This window comes from Ambystoma mexicanum, chromosome 3q, assembly GCF_040938575.1.
Source record: "Ambystoma mexicanum isolate Mex_15411 chromosome 3q, UKY_AmexF1_1, whole genome shotgun sequence".
Taxonomy (NCBI): Eukaryota; Metazoa; Chordata; class Amphibia; order Caudata; family Ambystomatidae; genus Ambystoma; species Ambystoma mexicanum.
Genome location: NC_090926.1, coordinates 236,388,919 through 236,412,987, shown reverse-complemented (window position 1 = coordinate 236,412,987; position 24,069 = coordinate 236,388,919).

Genomic DNA, 24,069 nt, shown 5'->3' with positions numbered 1-24,069 from the left:
CACCCCCATTTTTGGGTGCCTAGTAGTAGTGCTCCCAAACCCATGACACCTGTGCCCTGGCTGTTGTTGAGAATAGGCGTCCTACAGCAATCTTGAGTTTATTAATTGTACTGCCCATTTCATAGTACTGCATGGATTCATCTGGGCCTCACATGAGTCTGATCCAGAATAAATATAACCCAGACTGAGTCGTCTGTGCCGCTCATTATGTGGCCTGTAGCAGGCGTTTAGTGGGTGGGCAAAGTGTGCATACTGAAGTAAAGCACTGATCATGTGTCTAAAACATGCTTGTTGTGTTTGTGGTGTTTGTCTCCCTGCCGGAGGAAGCAGGGTCTTACCTTTGCTGCACCCCGTTCTTGTTTGCTCCAATGAGGACAGTCTCCTTTAGATCGTTGCTGTGTCTCTGTGTATATCGGGGTGCTATGGGATAGAAAGGTGTACAAAGGCTGTTCTGGGCTCTTAAACCAACTGTCAGGCCATAGTCTAACTCTTGTGCGTTCCTGCAGCACTTCGTTGCATGGGCCGGCGGGACTTACATTTGGCAAAATATAACTTACATAACCAAAAATTACAATCACTTTACAACATCTTGATGGAGTGCGAAGGGACTTGCACAAGGGTAAACCGCTAAATGGCAGGTCCCCAGGCGGGCGGAGTTGTTGGGACCTCCCCATAGTGTTCTTATGCTCTGGAGACATAGTTTTATTAAATGATTTAAGGTGCAAGTTCATGGTTACTTTCCCCTTTGTGTTCTTTTTTATATATGATTCGTTTTGTAACAGTAAAAATTGTAAAGGTTCTAATGATTTGTTTTGTGTTGAACCTTATACAATAATACAAAAATAAACATTTGGCGTTATACTACCTGTGTCTCTCGCTGCTACTGCAAATGCTGTTGCGTTGCTTGGAGCAACTGTGCGTATCCCAGCTCATTTTTATGTCTAGGATGCTCGCTTCAGTGCCTTGGAGAAGGAACGTAGACAGTGAAAACAGCTGTGTTCCCTCCAGTCTAATCCATTTGTATATGAATGCATTTGAATATCTCAGTGCATGCATTTCTGCACGCTGCCTTCACCCTCACTCAGAGGATTGCAATCTGTCGCATATATTGATTTGTTAGTCCCTGTGTCTTTGACTCTACCTACCCGTAATAGTCAATGGGCCTCATTACGACCCTGGCAGAGGTCCATGGTGCAATTTGCACCATGGACCATGGCGCAGAGCTGCCAACTCCGCCATGGGGGTTGGCGGACTTACCACCCCATTCCGACCTTGGCGGGGCGGTAAGTCCCCAATCCCCATTTACCCTTCCCCATTCCCATTTTTGCCCCATAGGGCATAATGGGAGTGGGGAAGGCGTTAATTACGCCACCGTAAATTACGGTGGCGTAATTAACAACAGGTCCCGTAGCGCGATGGATTTTTCCGCCCGGAAAAACCAGGCGTGAAAACCGCCATGGCGCTACGGGAACTCGTAGTAAGGCGGAAGGGTACGCCATGCATTACGCTGGCGTAATACCCCTTCCGCCAGGGTCGTAATGAGGGCCAATATGTGGCACTGAGTTGCTTCAGTGGCTTCCAAAGCATTGCCAATAGCAATCCACCCTGCACGGGTGAGGCTGGGGTGTCTCATGCTCCTTTCCCCTAATAAGGCTGCCTTAACCCTAACATTCTCCTAGTTCTTTTATAATGTACAGAATTCGTTGGAAAAAATGATGAGAAAATGAATTGTGTTTGTCTGCACAATGGTGTTAAAATGGCCCATAACCTTGCCCTGGTCCTTGCGACTCATCATGTGCATATTTGTATTTGTTTATTCACCCACAACTCTAGAGCCTAGCAAGCGCCTGGTGTATATTGTTAATACCTGTGGTGCCGTCCCAATTTTGGTGCTGACCCTAGTCAGTGCCCAACGTCATTTTTACTTAGGGAAGTGTTTCCAGGAGAGGGCTTGTCGTCCTTGCTCCTGGGCATGCACGTCCTTTTGGTGACCCAGTTTTCGATCTAGTATCTACATTATTTGGCCAGGGCAAAAACTGCATCATATGCAGACAAGGCCATGTTATGACTCCTCAAAGTTGTTGCTTGGAAGCCTTTTAGTCCTTATGCGATATTAGAGCGTAATGTGGACATGCACCCACCATGTGAGGTCAAAAATGCAACTTGATGTCTTTCATATCATCTCTTGTTTGTTCCTTTTTTACATTTCCAGGTTGTCCTCTGGGGTACTCTTTGTCTCCTTTGGGCTATTCCTTGCGTTAATATGGACCCGAATCAATAATTTATATCTGGAAAAGTAGTTCCTCATTCTACTCAGTGATATGGGACCCTAATTTGTGGATCCACCATGCTTCCCTACGCAGGAGAGCCCTATTGGTGTTGGATGAGTTTTTTACTGTATCCAAAATCCACCACAGTATGTCATTTGCCGAGTGATGGTGTGAGATGTAATGTTCAACCAAGGGAGCTGTATGTGTTCTATATAGAATGCGCAAACAGTATTCACCAATTCTTTCATGCGTTGGTCTGCTGGTTTGCCCTACATACATTTTATCTCAGGGACTCTGTATGCAGTATATGGTTTTGAGCGTCTTACAATTAGTGAACCGTTTCAATTCCCATTGGCAGATCAGTGACAAATGTTATTTTCCTCGTAAATCTACAGAGTGCAGTTGCCGCGAGGGTGATGCCCCATTATCTGTCTCAGGTTCCACCTTGTACTCTTGGCCGTTTTTCAAATTGGTACATCAAACAAGCGAGTACATTAACCACTAGCTACCCACCTCTAACACACCCAAGGGGAAGGCTATTTATCAGAAAATATCCTCACAGTGGAATTTTCATACAATTCTGTCTACCACCACGGTCAAAAAGTTATCTTAAACATATTTTAATCAATATTGACTCCAAACATAACACTAAAAACAACATAAAAAGCCATATACAGTGTTCATTTACGAAAGCCGTAATGGACAAGATGGAAAGAAAACAACACTTCACACTTATGGCTGTAGTTCACATCACAATGTTTACGATCTATCAACATTGTTTGTTTGGCGTGATGTTAGTAATAGTGTGACTGAATCGCATAACTATTATACACAAATATGGTATAATGGCGTCTACAATCTGATGTGTTTCTGGGGCAAAGGACAGCACGGTTGCAGTCAAAAGCTCGTCAGTAGTGTCCCAGGACCCGTCTTCAGGACGCAGTGAGTTAAAAAGCCGGTTACACTGTCACCATGGCGCATATGTAGCAGTGTAGTCACCTATACAGTGAAAGAAATTGAGTCTAATACAGAGAAATAGCCAATTTGCTAACCTTATGGTGATTTCTTTTGGTGTGATGAGAGAGGCGTTTGCTTTCGTCAATCTTATAATGGCAGCCGACAATTCAGTCCAAATAGTAACAGCTGTAGATCAATACATGTTTTCAGTCAATCAATAATACGATTTTCAAGGGATACTAATCACGATACGGTATATCAAAGTTAAATATTTACCGTTTGGCGTGGACCTCAATTCAATTAGAAGTTCCCGCACGGTGTGTTGATCGTGAACATATGTTAAGTAATCATTTGGGCACTACATGTCCCATAATGCACCATGGAATCTATAAAAGATAAGGAATATATCAGTTCTGTGCTAGTTTAATTTAGAAAGTGTAGAGGTTACATACACTCCGCACTTACTTGACAAAGAATGTCCCAAATGCTATCTTGCTTTTTATCTCCTATTTTCGTTACTTTTAAGTGTCAGCTCGCATTGTCAACCAGACCAGGGAATCAAGTCTTGCATGAGGGCAGAAAGAGCCAAAGGAGACGGTCAGTGTTGTGTATTGTTGCAGCAATTATTACACAACTACACGTTATATGTATAACGAACTTCTACGTTTAATGGTAGGAGCCCCGGGAAGGCCAACCTCTTTCAGTAACATCTTCGTGTATGATTCCATCAACATTCTGGAACCATACACGAAGATGCCGTCATGGTAACAGAATGTTATATGCGTGCATTCACTGTAAAACTATCCTTACATCTCCCCTCCTAATAAAATAAACAAATTTGAAACTCAGAAAACTACTATCATAACATTGCTGCTATGTTGTATATATATCCATAAATCATAACTTTAACTTTGTCTGCTTATAAAGGATACAGTATCTTCATGTTATCAGAGGTGTAACATGTTAGCTGGATCCGAATACTCGGTTTTCAAATTCTCAATAATACACATAGTCTTGTTTACGGTTCCACAATCTTCTCCTGTGCCTTGGTATCGTCTGAGAATTGTCACTCCTTCCTTCCTGTGGTTTTCCTTGGGTTTTCTCTTCTTGTGTATTACCTTTACACATTATACTTGTCTCTTCAACATCATCCTTGGATATCTTGTCTTGAAATGTTTCTCCAGACCAGCCTTGTTCTCCTTCATTTCTCATTATCTCCCTTTCCTTTGCCAAAACTACATCATCGCATGACCATTTCCTGCCATCCTCTAAGATCACAGATTTCTTTGAACATTCTTTCACTCTTTGAGGAGGACGAAATCTTGATTCCCCTTTCATCACACGGTTTGGCTCTCTCACTCTTACCCAATCGCCTGTTTTGATTTGACTTTCTTGAACATGTTTTTTCTTGTCATAGTATCTTTTATACTCTTCTTGTTTCTTTTTTACTTTGTTGACAATGTCTTCCAAATTTATCTCTTTGTTTCCTTTTTTTGTCACCCAAGCAGGCCTAAGTCTATTTGTAGGTGTCCTTCCTCTCATCAATGTGAATGGAATTTCCTCAGTAACTGAGTGTGGCGTGACTTTGTATGTGTTGAGAGCCTCTTTGAGTGTCTCTTTCCAGGGTAGATCATTTATCATGGCTAGTTGAATAATACCTTTTATGAAACGGTTCATCCTCTCCACCAACCCGTTTCCCATTGGATGGTATAAGGCCGTGGTGCTATGTTTAATGACCCTGTCCTTCAGAAACTTTTGAATCTCCACAGACATGAATTGGGCTCCATTATCCGACACCAGCTCTTGCGGTTCTCCTTCTCTGTTAAAGATTTCTTCCAAGAATTTCACCACTTTGATAGCCGATACAGAGTCCTCAACAATACCACACTCCACCCACTTGGACATATAATCTACCAACACTATGAGGAACACTTTTTGTGATCCCAATGTCTCATAGGGCCCAGCTATATCAATAGCTAATTTTGTCCATACTGTACTAGGAATATTCACCGGCTGCAATGGGGTTGTGTTTTTTAACTTACTCTTGTCACTCACTGCACATGCAGTACAATCTCTGACTAGAGATTCCATTTCACCCCACATGTTAGGCCACCAATAAGCAGTTCTTACTCTTCTCTTTGTCAACATTCTCCCCACATGACCTTCATGAGCAATGTCCATAATCTTCCTTCTCAAATTTGTTGGAGGTATGATACGTTCTCCTCGATACACACAAACCTTATCACTAGACAACTCATCTTTAAATTTCTCCCAGTGTCTTACATTGTCATCAATGTCTTTCCAACCACTCTCAATGGCTCTTCTCAACGTTTCTTGTTCAGGGTCACATTCACCAGCTCTTATCCATTCCTCCTTTGAAAAACTGGGATGTACTTGAGCAATGATACAATCCATGTTTTGTTCTTCCATCAATGCCTCGTTGTCCTCACCATCCCCCACTACATCCACACACGGTAGGCGAGAGAAACAATCCGCTACCACGTTGTTTTTTCCTGGAGTATATTTTATAATCACATTGAATTGCATGATGATCAGTGTCCACCTTCTTATGCGAGGAGATGTCATGTGAGGATTTTTTCGAGTTTAAAACATGTACAAGTGGTTTGTGATCTGTTATAATGTCCACTGGAATGCCCCAAATGAGACTTTTGAAATGTTCTAATATCCATTTAACCCCCAAAGCTTCTTTTTCTATTGTTGAATAATGTCTCTCAGCACCTCTTAATGTCCTTGAAGCAAAAGCAATGGGAACAATTTCACCAGCTTGAACTTGTTCTAGAACTCCTCCCAGTCCTATGTTACTTGCATCCACAGATATCCTCGTTTTGGCACTTGAATCAAACAACTTTAACACCGGTGCTCTACTCATCAATTTTTTGATTTGCTCAAATTCTTTTTTACAATCTTCAGTCCACTCGAATTTGACACCTTTGCACATTAAACTTCTCATTTTCTCAGTTCTGTCCGAATAGTGGTCAATGAATTTCGAGTAGTATTTTGTTAAACCTATGAAACTCCTAAGTTGGTCCTTATTCTTGGGATCAGAAATTTTTAAAATGGTATCCACTAATGATTCTTTTGGCATTATCCCATCAGCATTTATTCGATGACCCAAGTATGTTACCTCATTTTTCTTGACTTTGCATTTTCCAATTTTTAATGTCATTCCTTTCTGCTGTAGTACCTGTAATACTCCCAATAACTTTGCATCATGTTCTTCCTGAGACATTCCTGACACCAATATGTCATCCTGAAAATAATGTACTCCTTGTAATCCTTCAAATAAATGATGCATCAATCTCTGGAACACCGCGGCTGCTGAAGCCAACCCAAAAGGCATTCTCTTGTACCGAAAAGCTCCTAATGGTGTTACAAAAGACGTTAAATGTCTACTCTCTTCCTCCAGTACTACTTGGTGATATGCTGATGATAGATCTAACGTCGTGAAATACTTTGCCGGCTTCATGTTAGTCAACATTTCCCCAATGTTCGGCAAAGGATGGCGATCTACCCAAATGTTAGCATTCAAATCTCTTAGGTCCACGCACATTCTGATGGATCCATCCTGTTTTTTAACAATTACAATTGGGGATAACCACTCCGAGCTTTCAATAGGTTCGATGACATCCTGCATGCATAACCTTTCTAATTCGGCCTTCAATGCTTCTCTGGTACCAATGGGTATATTCCTCACTCTATGTACCACTGGCTTTGCACCCCTTTTGAGTATGATCCGATGTTCAAATCCTTTGAGTAAACCTATTTCCTCATTAAAAACTTTGGGAAAAGCCTTTGCCAAATTCTCTGTGGTATCACAACTGTGCTCCGTAATGCATAAAATGGGCACCTTTTCACCAGGATGAATTCTGATTTTCAAAGCTGCTTGCTCCCACCATCCTACTATCGAAAACCCATTCTCAGCCACAAATAATCTGCAGTAAGTTTTTCTCCCTTCAAATTTCAGATGTACCCAAACAAACCCTATAATGTTGATGGGTGTTTTTCCAAATCCAGTTGCCTTGATTTTTGTCATCTGTAGTTCTCCCATTTTCCTTTTTAATACATTGACGTATGTCTCCACATCAACCATCGTATAAGGAGAGCCAGTGTCCACCATCACTTGTAGCATTATATAATTTATCTCCATGGCAACCCATGGTCCCACACCTTTTTCACTTGGCGCAACAGCTAGTATTTGAACCTTGTCTTCAAATCGATCCTTGATTGCCAAGAGATTGCTTGGACCACTCATGTCTTCCAATGCCTTTATACTTGTCATCGCTGCACCTCTGCCTCTATTGTAGCGTCCAGTATTTCTTCCAAAACGGCTGTTAAATCTTCCTCTTGCTCTACTGTTGTGACACATTTTTCCAAAATGTCCTAGTTGACCACATCTGTAACACTCTGCTGACACAGCTGGACAATCTCCTTCTGCATTGACATGTCTGTACCATCCACAACTCAAACATCTGTTATTTTGTCTGAACATGCCTGCCCTTCCTTGTTTGATTCCACCACTCACGTCTGACTTGACTAATCTTTTAACAATAGCAATCAAATCCTCTTCTTGACTGTTATGTTGCCCATCCTCCATATCTTGAACTGATTTGACTTCCACATTCTCCATTTTATTTTGAACTTCCTTCATACATTTTTCGCCCAGTTCGATTGACCTGGCTATCTCAATTGTTTTTTCCAATGTGGGGTTCTTCGCCTGCCACAAACTTTGTTGAATCCGGGGATCCGCCACATGCAACACCATTTGATCCCTTAAATATTCATCTGCTACTCCCGTGAAAGCACAAGTGGCCATCAATCCCCTTAATGCGGCTAAATATGAGTCTATATTTTCCTCTTTACCTTGTTTTCTCGAAAAAAATCTATATCTTTCCAATACTATGTTAGTTTTATTTCCAAAATGTTTATTAAGTTTGGCCAATGCTGTGTCATATTTTCTAGCTCCACTCGAAGATTCCTCCCAACTCACTTCATCATGTTCCAATTCAGGTAATGTCCTAAAAATCCTTAGTGCCTCGGCACCTACACAACTTAGAAGAGTGGCCTCTTTCTGATCATCACTGTACCTTGAACCTCCTATTGCCCTCAGATATACTTGGAAATTATCTTGCCATTGTTCCCAGGGGCATGTTGGATTCCCAGGCAATGGCAAAAACTTTACTGGGGCAGATATGGTCTGCATGATGCTCTAGATTCCAACGCAATGTTGTTTTAGTTCTCCTGTATACACTTCACTTCATGTGCTTCACTCTTTATTAGTGAATACTGTTCATAAATAGTGCACGTGCAATCACAAACATTTTTTTTTTTTTTTTTTATATATTAGCGTCTCCACAACACTCTCTCCCTTTGTGTGAACTTCCTCGTCGATCTATACTTCGATGGCATTAACAATGAACCAATGTTTAGCTTCTCGTATCATTCATCGTTTTCTTCCTTTCCAAAATGGCGGCACGTACAGCACGCACTAAGGTCCTTTCCTCTAGTGCATTAGACGGTTGGCCGCTCGCGCGCGTCCATCGTATGCTGCTGCTCCCTGTGAGTCCTAATGAAAATCTTATCTCCTCCCTTGATCGCGCCGTTCACCTGTTTCATGTGAGAGCATTTCCCTTTTCTTTTGTTGTTACGATCACCGCTCCTCGTAACCGGCAACAGCATTAATCAAAGCGTTTATTTCACTGCTCACGCTGTGCCCGGGACTCCCTCCATGCAGTAACTCCTCGTCGCCAATTGTTGTGTATTGTTGCAGCAATTATTACACAACTACACGTTATATGTATAACGAACTTCTACGTTTAATGGTAGGAGCCCCGGGAAGGCCAACCTCTTTCAGTAACATCTTCGTGTATGATTCCATCAACATTCTGGAACCATACACGAAGATGCCGTCATGGTAACAGAATGTTATATGCGTGCATTCACTGTAAAACTATCCTTACAGTCAGCCCTCTAGTTATTTGTTGGGTAGCCGTGTGTGTCAAAAAATCAAAAGAAGCTTACCTTATATGTCAGTTCACGCGGTGAAAAGCTACCGCTGAAGGGCACAGCTTCAATAACATGTACCTCAAGGAGGGACTGCCTGCACACTTCTATCAGATCCCAGTGGTGTCGAAATAGAAAGTGGACTAACCTAGTAGTCTGAGGTTATAGACCTCAAAGAAGGACTACCTGTATAGTTCTATAGGCCCCTCTAGTCAAGAGGGGGGGCCATCTTGGAGTGAATACCTGTGTTGATTGCAAACACAAGGCAGCAATGTGATCCCTGTGAGGGCAAGAAAGCCCTCACATGATTACTTATATGCCTACCACTGTGTGTTGTCTCTGTATTGTAATTATCAAATGTTGTTAATTGTTCTTAGTAACCTCGATTCTAAAAAAAAAACAAAAAAAAAACACACAAATCGATAGATGATATACAAATTCATCTATTGTTGGATAATAATATCTCACATAGTGTTACCCTACACTATTAGTGTCTACCATCTCGGGTCGTTCATAAAAAATTCATCGAGATCTCATGTGTGGGACAAGGCTAAGTCAGCTATGACTTTGGTGTGTGTATCAGCCATTAGTGGATAAACAAATTCCATTCCATGGAAATGTTTAAACCGGATTGGGCTGTTTTTAGATTGCAAATCCATTTTTGTTCCAGTTTTTTAAGGGACAAATCCCTATTGCCACCTCGTGGGTGGGCTTTGGTAGTTTGAATGACAAACCAGAACATATCTTCACACGTGTGTTTAGCCTCTGCATAGTGGGCCACAAGCGGTTTGTCAGGGGTACCGTTTCGGATAGCTGAACGATGTTCGCAAATTCGCACTTTTACGGGCCTATTGGTTTTACCCACATATATTACCCCACAAGGGCATCTGATCCCGTAAATCACCCATTTGGTCAAGCAGTTTGAAAAGGATTGATTAAGGTCGATTTGTTTAAGGTTTTTGGTTAAGTGACAGACTGAGCATTGTCCGCATGCATAATGTCCACTTACTGGCGGTAGGCCCCATAGTGTGGGCTGAGTTGGTGTCTCATTATTGTTAGTTGGATAGGTGTGCACTAGTTTATCTCGAAGATTTGGCATTCGTTTGAAGGCAAATCTTGGGTAATTCGGTCGGAAATCTTCAGTATGAACAATTTTCCAGTTTTTTAGTATTACCCTCCTTATATCATTGCTTAGGGGGGAAAAAGAAGAAACACATGTGATTCTCTCATCTTTAGGTTTTTTGTATTTTTGCAGGATGACCTCACGATTGGCATTACGTGCTCTTTTCAGAGATCTCTTAATAATCTTCCGGGGGTATTGTCTATGTCGTAATTTTTCACTCAGTTCCTGACTGTTAGATTTAAAATCAGCAATTTCACTACAGTTCCGTCGTATTCTTAGGAATTGTCCATAAGGTAAGTTTTCCCATAGGCTAGGCGGATGGAAGTTACTGAAAAGTAGTAACGTGTTCTTGTCTGTGGGTTTTTTCAAATTGGGCATGCATCAAATACTCCTTCAAATGTTTTGATCTTTTTAAGACCATGCTGGGGAGCCGCTCATCTGGTATAGCTAACTTCACCAAAGGCCAGTATTTTTTCACCACTTTGGCTATAAATCGTTACGCAGGTCATTTTCGGGTCTTCATTTGTCCTGCCCTTCACCCTAGGGACTAACAACACGTCACGTGGAGTGAACCTTGCTCTTCTCAGTGAGTTGCTCAGTAGCTTTTTTGGGCATCCACTAGCCTTTAGTCTCTGAGTGAGTGAGTCTGCGTGTGTCTAAAAATCATTGAGCGAGGAACAATTTCTCTGTATCCTTAAATATTGCCCATAGGACAGATTTTGTTCTAATGGTAGAGGTTGAAAGATGTTATATTGCAGTAAGGTACTTCTGTCTGTCTGTTTTCTGAAAAGAGCAAATTGTTGAATCCTATTTTGGTGTGTGATATTAAGGTCCAAAAAATGGATTTCTTCCATACTCCAATTGATTGTAAATTAGATATTGGGATCTTGCTCATTTACCCATTTCCAAAATGTTTCTAAATCCATTGCATTAGCCTTTCATATAAAGATTATGTTGTCGATAAAATGCCTCCAGAGTTGGATTTTCAATATAAAGGGGTTCAACGCTGAATAAATATATTTCTCAGCAAAACATGCCATGTAAACGATGGCAAGGTGGGGGCAAATATAGCCCCATGGCTGTGCCATTCACTTAAAGAAATTCTTTGGAGAAGTTTGATGATAAATTTGATAGGTACCCTTCTGATCGAGCACATTCCAGTTCCTCTTTTTGAGGGATACTAGTATATAGGGCTATGTCCATTGCCACCAGTAATTCCCTTGTGGAGTTAAAAGGCTGCTCCACGAAACAATTAATTGTGTCTGTTTTGTCCCATAAGTATGATTTAGAAGCATGCTGCTAGGTTTAAAAAAACAGTCAATACATTTATTGACTGGCTCCAAAATGGAGCCATAGCCTGACACTATTGGGCACCCTGGAGGGTTGTTCAAGTCTTTATGGATTTTTTGGTATAGCATAAAATGGAGGGGTTCTTCCCTCTGGATGATGTAAGTATTCAAATTTCTGATCCGTAATCCATTTTCTGTTCAGCCCGAATGGTGTGGCATCTAGGATAAGATGTTTTATTCCAGGTGTTGGGTCTCTATCTAGAGGTTCAATGTATTGGAGCAGTTCCATGACCATGTTGATGTATTGATCATTAGTTTGCACTACAATCCCTCCCCCTTTGTCTGCTGCTTTGAGGGAACGTTGCTTCAACAATATTGTTTAGGGGATGGAGATCCTGAATAAATCTCCTTGACCCCCCCAGTTGGTTTCTTCACCGGGTAAAGAGCTTCTGATTGCACTAATATTCCCTGCTTTATTAAAGTGGAAATGATCTTGAATATGCCTTCATATGCGTCTCTAGATATAGGATACTGTTTTATATGTGCCAGAATTGCTCCAGCTTTAAGCCTGATCTTCACTGCGCCTGCGCCACTCAATAGACCCACATCATATGGACTATTAGTCCACAAGATGTTTGGCACCTTCTCTAAGTCTTCCTGAAAGAATGACTGTTTCTTTTTTACCTGTGCCATTCTCTGTGGTCTATTCGCAATCCTCATCCAATAAGTAAGACTTATAAAAAATACTAATTCATCATCTGAATATTCATCTCTAAACAAGTCTGTCAAATCTGTCATCTGTATCCTTCTTTAAGGGCTATCACCATTCTCCATGCTCTTCCCTCATCATCTGGCCCATGAACAACTATCCTTTCGTAATTTACTGCTGCTGCTTCGAGGTTTATGGAAATAACATGCCCTTCCTCATCATCCACATGCATTTCTGGTCAAAACCAGAACACATCAGGCATTCCCAATATTTCCCTGTCAGTCTAGGAAGCCATGTCAACAAAATATCTACTCCATACAAACATATTTCTGGTTCTAAAGGACCCCCTCGTAATGATTTCTAACCTGTAAAGGCTAATATACATTTTCTCAAGTTCATGTAATGTATCCCTGGAGTCGAACACACTATCCCTTTGTCTGTAAAGGATATCGTCATGTTAAGTTTTCTTATGAAGTCACATCCTAATATGTTAACTAGTGTCTGCCGAGAGTATAATAGTGGCATTAGTACGTCATGTTCACCTATAGAAAGTGGTAATTTGTGAGTAAAAGGAAACAAACTTGTGACCCCAGAGAATCCCTGTGCATTAATGGCAATGTCAGACATTGGGTATTTTCCCTCTTGAACACAGGAACAAGCATTTCCGGTGTCCACAAGGAATGAAAATGTCTTGCCTCCTATTGGTACCCTGACGCCTGGTTCCTCTTGTGGGTCTGGTGTCACAGATAGTACTGAACACATTAAGTCGCTCTATGGGCCTTCCTATTGTGGGTATGAATTCATCCCTGTACTCATAAATGGATTCCCTCCCACCTTTCCCAAAATCCCTATCCTGGGTTTGGAAGCCTGTGAAGCTCGTGTGTTTGCTTTTCATTGTAACACTGTTGCTTACTGCACCGGTCTGTACTGTGGTTGCTGTACTTGTGTTTGTTGTGTCTGCATCAATGCTTGCTGTGGTTGCCCTTGTGGTGATTACATTTGCTCTGGAACCTGCTGTGCTTGAAGTATTTGTGGCACGCTTGTCTGATACTGTGTATGCTCTTGGGCATAATATTCCTGAGATTCTGTATTGTACTGCAGAGAATAGGCCATCCCCCTCTTGGAGCCTGCCAGTTCTGTTGTATGCCTCCTCCTCTACTTCTACTTGTTCGGGCTATATGTCCCATTCTCCCACAATTCCAGCATTGCTGTGGCTGTCCCCCATTAAATCCTCCTCCCCTTGATGGTTTTTAAATCCTCCTTGCCCAATCGGTGCATTCCCTCTACCTCTTGGCAAAATGTTGTACCCAGTCTGATCCATAGGGTGCACCACATTGCTGTGTGGTCACGCCCTCATCACTTGTCAATACTGCTCTTTCTATGAAAAAAGTTTCTAAATTAACTTTGCTTTCGCCTACTTTCCTCCTCCCCATTTTCCTAGTCATAATCGCACCCATGTCTAATGTGTCAGAATAATGTGCTCTAAGCGCCCTCCTTATATCTGTCCTGCAATTATTAAATGGCGTTCCATCATGTGTCGTGTTTTGAGCAGTTAGAATCGCATACCTTGCTCATCTCCAAATGCCGTCAGCTCTCACCCCTAGACTGGCTGACATTAGGCCTTTTATCTCACCCACTGCTAACATCATTCCCTCTGTCATTCTCTCGACCTCATTAATCAATTGTCCTGCACCTGTCGTCAAACTAGGCAATTTACATTTTTGATTTGCTTTGTCCATTTGTGGTCATGGAATATATTGTGGCAGTCCTCCCTCTTTCTCTAATAACAGGAATTGTGTAAACACTGGTCCAAAATCATATTCCCCTACACTTTGCGTCTTCCAGGTTGGGCTAGTTTCCCCCATTCGTCTTTTTCCTTGCAGCAACCTTAACTTGCTTACAAAAGGCAGGGACATATCCCCTGCACTGTGCAAACGTGCTGGTGGTCATTCAGAATATGGTGTTGGCTCTCTTTCGGGTCTTCTAAATCTGACCATTTCACCACTCTCTGTGTTCGGGTCTATCGAACAGCTGCATGCACCTTCTCTTTGTGCTTTCTCATTCTCCTCCTTTTCTTTGTCTGACATCATTATACACCAACTGGTATGACTATCATCTTGTTCCTCATCATCAAGATCTAGTCTACTTAGCGACAGTGTTCTATGCTCATCCATCAACGTATTATCTGATCTATTTCCTGTTTCCTTTGGTGCAGATCCTGTGAGGCTCCCAATAGCCTCATAGCCGTCTTTCTCTCTAATCTGTCTAAATAAATCCCCAATCCTTTTCCCTATGCCTTCTGCCTCATGCTCATTATGTGTCTGTATTCTCGTTATCCATTGAACCTTCGGGTGCAGCTATTGTGATCCTGTTTCTCTTCCTCCCATCGCTCGCATGCTTCAATAGGTATCATGTTTTTGTCAATAGTACAATCTATTTCATCATCCCTTTGCCCCCTACTCCATCTCATGTATTCTTCACTTCTCCTCATTTCCCTGTTCTCTTCTTCCTCTCGCCTTCTTTGCAACCTACGTTCTTTCAATCTTTGGACTTCTATTTCTTCATATTTCTTCTCTTCTATTCTCTCTTTCTTTTTTCTGTTATTCATACCTTCTCCGTTCTTCCTTTCTCTTCCCTGTATGCCCTTTCTCATTCCTTTTCCTTCTTTTCTCTTTCGTCCCTTTCTTTAACATTGTCAATGCCTGTGATATCTAATTTAAGCAGTATCTGTCCTCCCATCCATTTGTTTTGTGCTATTGTCATTCCACATACTTTCTTGCTCTTTCTCTCTTTTTTGTCTTCTAGCTTCCTCTTCTGTTTCTATTTGTCTATCCTTTCTCTCATCAGGCTATTTATGTTTGTTGTGTGTAGACATATATTTACATTCCTTATTCTTACTTTCTTCCATACGGAAAAAAAACATATTCAATGAAAGAATTGCAAAAGCTAGCTCCAATACTAAGGAACTGTTTTCCATCCTCTGCGAAAGGGAATCCCCAACTCCACCGGCAGACACTGTCCTTAAGGATAAGCCATGGTGCACTGCAATTCAAAAAGCCCTCTTAAACAAAATCACTATGCTCCAACAGAAAATTGCAATCTAAAACGTCTCTCCCCCCCCCCCGAGCAACTACCATCCCCTGACACAGGGCGTAACACAACTACACCATTTACCTTTAAAGAAATCTCTATCCTTGACACGGAAAAAATCATTCTCTCTTTAAAACCATCAAACTGCAAGGGTGACAGTTGCCCGGCACACATTATAAAGAATGCTGCTAGAGACCTTGCCCCATTTATCTCCAAGCTCATTAACGCTTCCTTTAAAACCAATACAGTACCTAATAACCTCAAAGAATCTTGGGTCCTCCCCTTGCTTAAAAAACAAACGCTAGACCCCACTATCCCCACCAACTATAGACCTATTACCACTGTCCCCTTTCTACTTAAAATTATAGATAGAGTAGCCTATATTCAAATTCAGGAATACCTAGAAGCTAATCATCTACTAGGATCACGACAGTCTGGCTTCCGCCCACTCCACGGAACCGAAACTGCCCTGCTAGACCTTAAGACTCAAATTGACGAGTTGAAGGACAAGGGACAAACAGCTATGCTACTTCTCCTGGACCTCTATGCAGCGTTCGACCTAGTGGATCATGCAGTCTTATGCCTCCACCTTAGGTCGGTGGCTCACTTTTCAGGGGAAGCCATAGCCTGGGTCCAATCCTTCCTGGCTAACAATGGCAAGGACAATGCAAGTCTTTTCCCCATTAACGGCTGCTTACCCAACCCAAATCTCCTGCGGCGTACCCCAAGGATCCTGTGTCTCACCCACTATGTACAACATCTTTACTAAGCCTCTGTTTGACAAATTGGACAGACTGGGTATCACCTACACAAATTATGCAGATGATACCCAGATCCTTATCCCCCTTTCGGGCAACCTTTTGGAGTCACAGCCGAAGTAAACAGAGTATACCTCCTCATTCAGGCATGGATGGCATCTCATGGCCTCTGCCTGAATGATGATAAAACTGAGATACTAATCCTAGGCTCTGAAACTAACATAAAAAAACTCAGCCCTAGCTATACCGCCTTCAATATCGACAACAATCTCATCAAGGTGATGCCAGTGGTCAAGACACTAGGCTTCTATCTTGATGCCACTCTTTCGCTCAAGAAACAAGTCAATTCACTCGCATTCTCCACAGCCTACACCTGCAGCTTATCCGAGCATGTAGACCATTCCTCTCTACCTTGAGTTGCATCACTGTGGCCAATGCCCTCGTAATGTCAAGACTAGACTATTGTAATGCTCTCTACTCAGGTGCCAACAAAAATATCATCAACAAAATACAAAGAATGCAAAATAATGCCCTAAGAGCAGCTCTGAATATCCCTATGAGAGAACGCATTTCAGATGCTAGAAGAGAGGTTCATTGGCTAAAAATATCTGACAGGATACTCCTAAAAACAGCCTCCCTCACCTCCAAATGCTAAAACAACTTAGCTCCACCCTACCTTGCTGAAAGAATAAACAGAAGATCGTCCACACGTCCAACGAGAGCAGCCAATGCCCATACCCTGGAAATTCCTAGATTTAAACGTGTTACAGCTGGAGGATCTAGCTTCCCAGTTATTGCAGCACAAACTTGGAATGCATTACCGCATGACCTCAGAAAGGAACAATCGTATCCTAAATTTAGACTCAATGTAATTAAATGGCTACGAACGAATGACTGTCAGTTTACCTTCTCGGTATCTTGCACTGTTGTCTCTGCTGCATGTCTCTTACCTTGCCTCCTTCCGTATGCCATTGTAACTATCCTGGCAGCATCTATTTTCCAACTGTTTCGTATATTATATGCTTCTTTGTACACATTCTGTAACTAAGCTTAAGTTGTCTTGACCTCTGCTGCGCCCGGCTACCCAAGGGTTTGGCGCGCAATACCAAATAAACAAACAAACAAACAAACTGTATTTGCTACTATAAGTGGGAGGTGCATATGTTGGATTAACAGACACTGCCGCTGCTTTTAATTCTGTTAGAGGATAAATCCCGTTTGTCTTCTATCATGCTATCATTCGTAGGAGGGGAAAGAGGAACTGAGGGCATACACCTCTTCGTTATGCTGATTAGGCATCCACTCCTTTTCTGGTGGATCTTCTATGTCACACCAGTTCCAGAGTTCTGAAACAGCCAACATTTTCTGTAGCTTCTTCCTTGTGTATGTAGCATGCAAGTATGTCATCATGTGTTGCAACCCTGCCTTTGATAATGAACCTTCTTGTGGCCAAAGCATAAGCGTTTTATTCGTCGTGCCCTTCAATCCCTCAGCGTGGTACTTCCTGATTTTAGGTGTGTATCTTGGTAATGTTCTGCATAGATGTAAAAGGGGAGTGTCACCAAAATGACAAGTTGCATATAACTGTCAATACTTACCAGGTTGTTTCATTTAGTCATTTATTTAATTAATCACACTTCAACAATTACTTTGGCCAGCACCATCAATCTCCGCCCATCTCCAACAAACCAATTTCTTCAGAACAATTTCCAAACCTATACACCAATATGCATTTGTAGCCCTTCGTTTATAGTCTTTGTCAATTCGTACTATCCTGTTATTATTTTGAAATTTTAAGAAACTCTTTAATCTTATTTTTTTCCAAATATTATCCCTCCTAGATTTTGATTTGCACCAATCGCTTGTTTTTCTAGGCCTAATAATTTGTCAATTTCTATTACTATCGCTCTTATACTTTTGATTCTTTCAACTTATTTCATCACCCTTAATACAAAACATGTCAATATATGTTTTACTCTATTTTTCAAAACACCCCAAAACATGTAGCTGCAGGAATCCCTTAAATAATACTCTGTTCCAGAGTGTGATGCAGTCCCTTCTTCCTTCTTAAAGAAAGGTATCAAGGTATATCCTTTTCCCTAACAAATCGCGTTTCATTCTCCCACTATATACATGTAATATGGCCCCTACCCTTTTATTTGCCACTTTCAATGTTTCTACTTACATCTGTTATTCAGCTCGAGGCCTTGGGTATTGACTGTTCCCCAATCGACCAGTTCACTTTCAGTTCACGGGGCGCCTGCGAGGGCCGGACAGGAATTTCTTCAAAGGGCCAACAGCCTCAGATCACGCGTGTTTATTTATTTGATTTATTTATTTAAATTCTTGTTAGCACGCCTAATCGACTGCAGGCTTCATGGCGCACACAAAACACAGCCAAGAGAAAACAGTCAGAAGAGAGAGTGCAAGAATCAAGAAAAAATAAGAGAAGCTCTACAACGATATGAAAAAAAAGGTCTTAAGATTCTTTTTGAAATTTACCCATGAGGTGGCCAGATTGAGGTGCAGGGTAATTACGTTCCACAGAACATGAGCCACAACATCAAACCTGGTTTTCTCAAATTTGGCCAGGTGAAATCTGGGCTGACTAAGCCTAGCCTGTTCCAGTGACCTAAGAGGTCGCACCGGTAGGTAACGCTGAATACGCTCAGTGAGGTAGCTGGGAGCTTCAGCATTCAGACACTTAAAAGTAAGTGTAAGGATTTTGAAAGAAATCCGATGCTTAATGGGCAACCAGTGCAATTTCTGTCTGGCTTCAGTAATAGAAGCCCATCTTGAAACACCCAGCACTGCTCCAACAGCACCATTTTGAGTAGTCTGAAGGGCAGCTAAGTTGGATTGGGCAGTGCCTGCTAAGAGACTGTTACAATAATCTAGCCTCAAGTTAACAAGAGCCGAGGCTAGAATAGACATATTGTTAACAGAGAAAAATGGGCACAAGGAACCAAGCTGTTTATCAATCCAACCTCAAGTTGTTGGCCACATGAGATCTCATGATGAGTTCAGCATCAATGGTAACGCCAAGTGTTTTAACAGTGTGAACCACAGGAATGGAAATGTTGGAAATCAGGAAAGCTGCATATTTGGGAGAAAGGTTTTTTAACATATGGCCAGAAGCGGCGATGAGTATATCCGTTTTGTCAGTGTTCAAAGCCATATAATTCTGAGTCATCCAAGAGTGAATGAGGGTGTAAATAGCATTAATAGCATCAGAGACCGCCGAATACATGCCTGACAATTCAAGGATGACCTGGGTGTCATCAGCCTAATTAGTATACAGGACACCCAGGTGTAGTGATACACAAAATTGCAACCTTGCCAATCAGGGCTTTAGATGACAGCATTAGCCGCTGAAAGCCAATAGTGTATTCAAAGTATGTGCTAAAAATGCTGACAGTAGTCTGTTGTAGCACTTCCATTATGCAGTAGTGAGCTACAAGGAATATGCAGGCCTAGTATGAGTGATAGGTCACATTATGCATTGTTGATAGACAGGCAGGGAGAGGGCCCTAGCTCTGTAGCTAATAGGTATTTTTGGAGTGTTTGGAACATTATGGCACCTATATAGCGCTTAGATAGCCAGTCTTAAGCGCTATAAACACTAAGCTATGAGTGCATGCCTTTTAGAGCTTGCAGATGGGGTTAATACATCCCTGCTTCCCTTAGAATATTCTGCCTCACTAACGGTAGCCCTGCATGGCCCCAAGCTAATCTCCTTTTCTCTGGGAAGGCACTGATAAGACATTCCTGAGCTTTCGCGCAGATGTGAGCCAGGGAGGGGCTCAGAAGAAGGAGCAGTGGAAATTAACAGAGTTGGGTTTTTTCCATGAGCCAGCCTATATTTTGCACAGGGAAAGTTCTGGAACTGTGCGTCATGGACGGGCAGCACGAGATTATAAAATATGCATGCTCACATGACTCGGTGGGAGATCGTCCTGTGGACTTGGTTCGAGCCAGATCAAATGCCCGGAATTTCAAGCTCTTGACGGCATCCTGCAGCGCTGTTCTCTGAGCGGGGCTTGTTATAGCTAGCTTATGAGGGCCAGGGTCTCCCAGTGCTGATTGAAGGGGCGTAAGACTGTGTTTCTCTATGTTTCTTTATGTTTATCTAAGTTCTATGTTTCTCTATATTTTGCATTTCTCTAAGTTTTGTGCTTTGTAATCTTCTCTAACTTGAATACCAAATGTATATGAAATTCACTGTTTAGAATAAATACTAAAACTTATTGAAGGTGTCATTGTCACTAGCATGAGATCACTGCTCAGCACAATAGAACCTGTATTTTGGGCTGAATTGGGTAATTATTGCTCCCGAGGGCTGGTCCCGAGGATGATTTGGCCCATATCAAGACATTTGGTGGCAGCGGTGGGATTTGTGAAGAGCAGTGCCTTGCTGTGAAATGACAAATTGTGTGAGAGAACACAGTGCAGAGTGAGGAGCAGGCTGTCGCATTTCCTTGGTGGTCTCACTGCAGCTCTGAGACTTCAAAAGACAGCAGCGTTGTGTCGGCTTGCCGTGGCCGATAGCTTGTGTGGTTAAGACTCCCTTCAGTAAATCAGTCGTGACTGACTTATTGCTTGGGAATGGAGCCAGGGAGTACAAGGCGATAAACAAGCGGGAAATGGCTTTGTTTAAAGCGCTCCGATGAATGGTCAAGAAAGATGTATGTTCAATTAGGAAAGAATTTTATCATGCGGTTTCCCCAGTTTAAAGTTGTAATTTGAAATGCAAAGTGAGACGGAGTTCTCAACTCTATTCTGTCATGAGGGCAGGGAAAAATAATTGCAAGAATTTGACATGCAAATTGTGAACAGTAATTCAACCATTGACTCAGCCCCAGTGTGCTAGCGAGTGGGGGGCTGTAATGTTCGGAGGCGAAGGTTCGCTTTTTTGATGTATGCTTTTGAAGTGTTGACATTCCTGAAAAATAACGTGGAGCCGTGCTTAGGAGAAAGAGTAACATCTGTGCTGAGAGCCGAAAGGGTTTGTTTTTCTTTTGGCAACTGTAAATTCCATGTGCTAGTGGTGGCGAATTCTGTTTAAAGGAAACACACTAAAATGGTTATATTGCATTTTAAGCTGTGCCATGCTTATAATGGGTGGGAGACTCACTTAAAAAAGAAAGTGAGTGAATGTTATTTGGATTTTCGATTTTTGTGTATTGATTTGAAATTGCAGAATCAGTTTGCAATGGTTTGGGGGGAAAAACAATTTATATTTTTCTAAATTGCCTCTAAATTGCCCCTGGAGTATTTTTGACTGTTCCCACGCTATGCCATGGATTTGTACTGCTGCCTTATAAGTGATGCATGTTTGGAAATAGTGACCTGTTGACTGTGATACATGGTGAAAAATGTTGTTGACACATTTAACAGCCCACAAGCAATATAGAGTGTGGGTTGTTCTTGCAGGAAAACCGTGCAGGGAGCTGCACTAAATATGGCTTTTTTTTTTAAATGCACTGAAATAAGTGGTTATATTCTGGCAATGGTACAACAGAATGAAAAATCTGTGTGTGATAAGATAGCACAAAGATTTAGTGGGTTGTGGGTTCTTTTGAAAGATCGCACATTGCATTGGAGTGAGCTCGTGAAGCCAAACTACAAGGTTACGAGGAAGAAGAGAAAAAAAAACGTATGCTTTTAAATGGGACATTAATCAGTTTAAAACAGTCTAAAAGACGCTTTGACATTTTGCTAAATTACATGGAGTAGAATCTGATGAGAAGAAAAAGTGCCTCTTTTGAAAATAAGAGTCTTGCTGTGTGTGCAGAGCTTGTGCCTTGAAGCTGTCTTGGGCGAGGTGCAGGAAGGCAAACACAAGCAGAATACTGCACTCCTGTTTAATGGTGTTTCAGATATGGGAGCTTTTCTGAGTTGCTGGAACAGTGCAAGAAAGAGTTAATCTGGATGAACTGTCTGAAACGAGTGCCTTCCATTGAAGCCGCCACAGTAAGAGTTATAGGCAAAGAGATAAGCTTGCTGCGCGAAAGATAAACAATGACATTCCTGCATTCCATCCCCTGTGAGAGACACCGCAGCGTGAGCAAAAAAAAAACTGAGGAGAGGGGGTGCAAAGACAGAAATGCTGATGTACGCATGCTTTCTAAAGGCATGCAATAACAGAGCTGATCAGAAGTAAAGAATTTGCCCAGTAACACTGGAAGGAAAACAAAGGCTGCATGCAGGATGGCAGACGGGCACATCACATCTGAACATTGGGGAACCTGTGCATCTGTGAATGGGCTAAGAAAAGACAGCTGCCCATTCCAACAGACATTGTTGTGCAAACCGCATCCCCATGCACCATGTGATGTGATGTGAAGTGAAGCGACATTGCTGTGCAAGCTGCATTCCAGTGCTCCATGTGATGTGAACTGAAGTTAAGCGCTGTGCACTGGAGAAGAAACCTCTAGGCGCTTTGAAAAGAGAAAATACGCAGCTGGCAAAATGCAAGCTACATTGCCAGGGCTGGAGTAACTGACAAAGACATTATGGCATTCCAGATGGAAGCAAAACTGACAAAAAGCGCTTAGCCGTTTTGCAAGAGACAACATGCAGAGCGGGGCTTTGGAGTACAACATGAACACTGCACATTAGCCATGATCCAGAAGCCTCACGGCTTAGTGCAAGAATGAATGATTTGTTGAAGCAACAAAAGAAACTGACTTAGACTATCGCGCTCAAAGGGGTGGTCCAAGAAATTAGCAAACACCCTTTGAGAAAAATGACAAGTGAAAAACCAGAGGCTTGAAAGACACTAGCTGTATGGAGAAAAATAAACAAAGCTGCTTGTGCAACTGCAGGCGATATTGGACTGAAAGACTTTACCTTTGAAATATGGAGTGATGCCAGCAGGGCAAACTAAATCAAGATCATGAGACACTGGAAGCAAGTTGGCGCCTGGCATTCGTGATCGCTTTGGTGAAAAAGAAAAGCATTGTGCGACCTGGGTACTTATTATATGGCTTTTGTAAAAGCACAGATCAGTCTGAGGTACCATTGACCAACTATGATCGCATTGCACAAATGAGTTTGTGATTAGGCAGTTACACCCCGTATGGTTGAGTGTAAATAAGCCCCCAGAAACATGCAGAAGGGTGATAAATAATTGCAGTAGCAATGATAAAGTGTGTAGTTACCTGGTGAGACTTCTGAAGATGGGGGTGGTGTTCAGGGAAGGGGTGGATAACGCTGATATTGATGAATAATGACATTGTACTTTTAATGGCATCCTAACATTTCTGTTTGTATTTTGCCTTGGCAAAAAAGCAAGACAATAGCGCGCCATTGACAGAAGTAGATGTATTCAATTTGTGGGTGACACTGATCAGTCAAGCAAACTGTGCTCAGAGAAAGCGAGTCAACTTTAAACGTGTCCTGCACCGCACTCAATGCTGCTAACATGCATGACGTATGAGGACATTTGTTCTGCAACCTGCGAAAGGTGTCCAACAGAGTAATAACTTTTGCTGAACTGGCATGGTGCAGACTTGGCTAGTTATCAAATATTTGATGCTGCACATTCAAATGATTCAGTTGCTGGAAATAATTTAATTGACATGTCTTGCCTTTCTTGTTTAAAGGACTATGGACAATGAGTTGTGGACTGTAAGATCATGCACCACAAACAGCTGTGTGACACAGCACTTGAATGCTAACACATTGAAAAATGGTTTTTAAATGCACTTTTTGAGATGAATCTGAAAAAACGAAATGGTTTTGCTCTTCCAACTGAATTGCTTTAACCAGAGATGTTTTGCTTTTTGAAAAAAAAAAACTTCTACGTTGCACGTAGGCAGGAAAATGATTTATGAATTGTTGGGGCAGC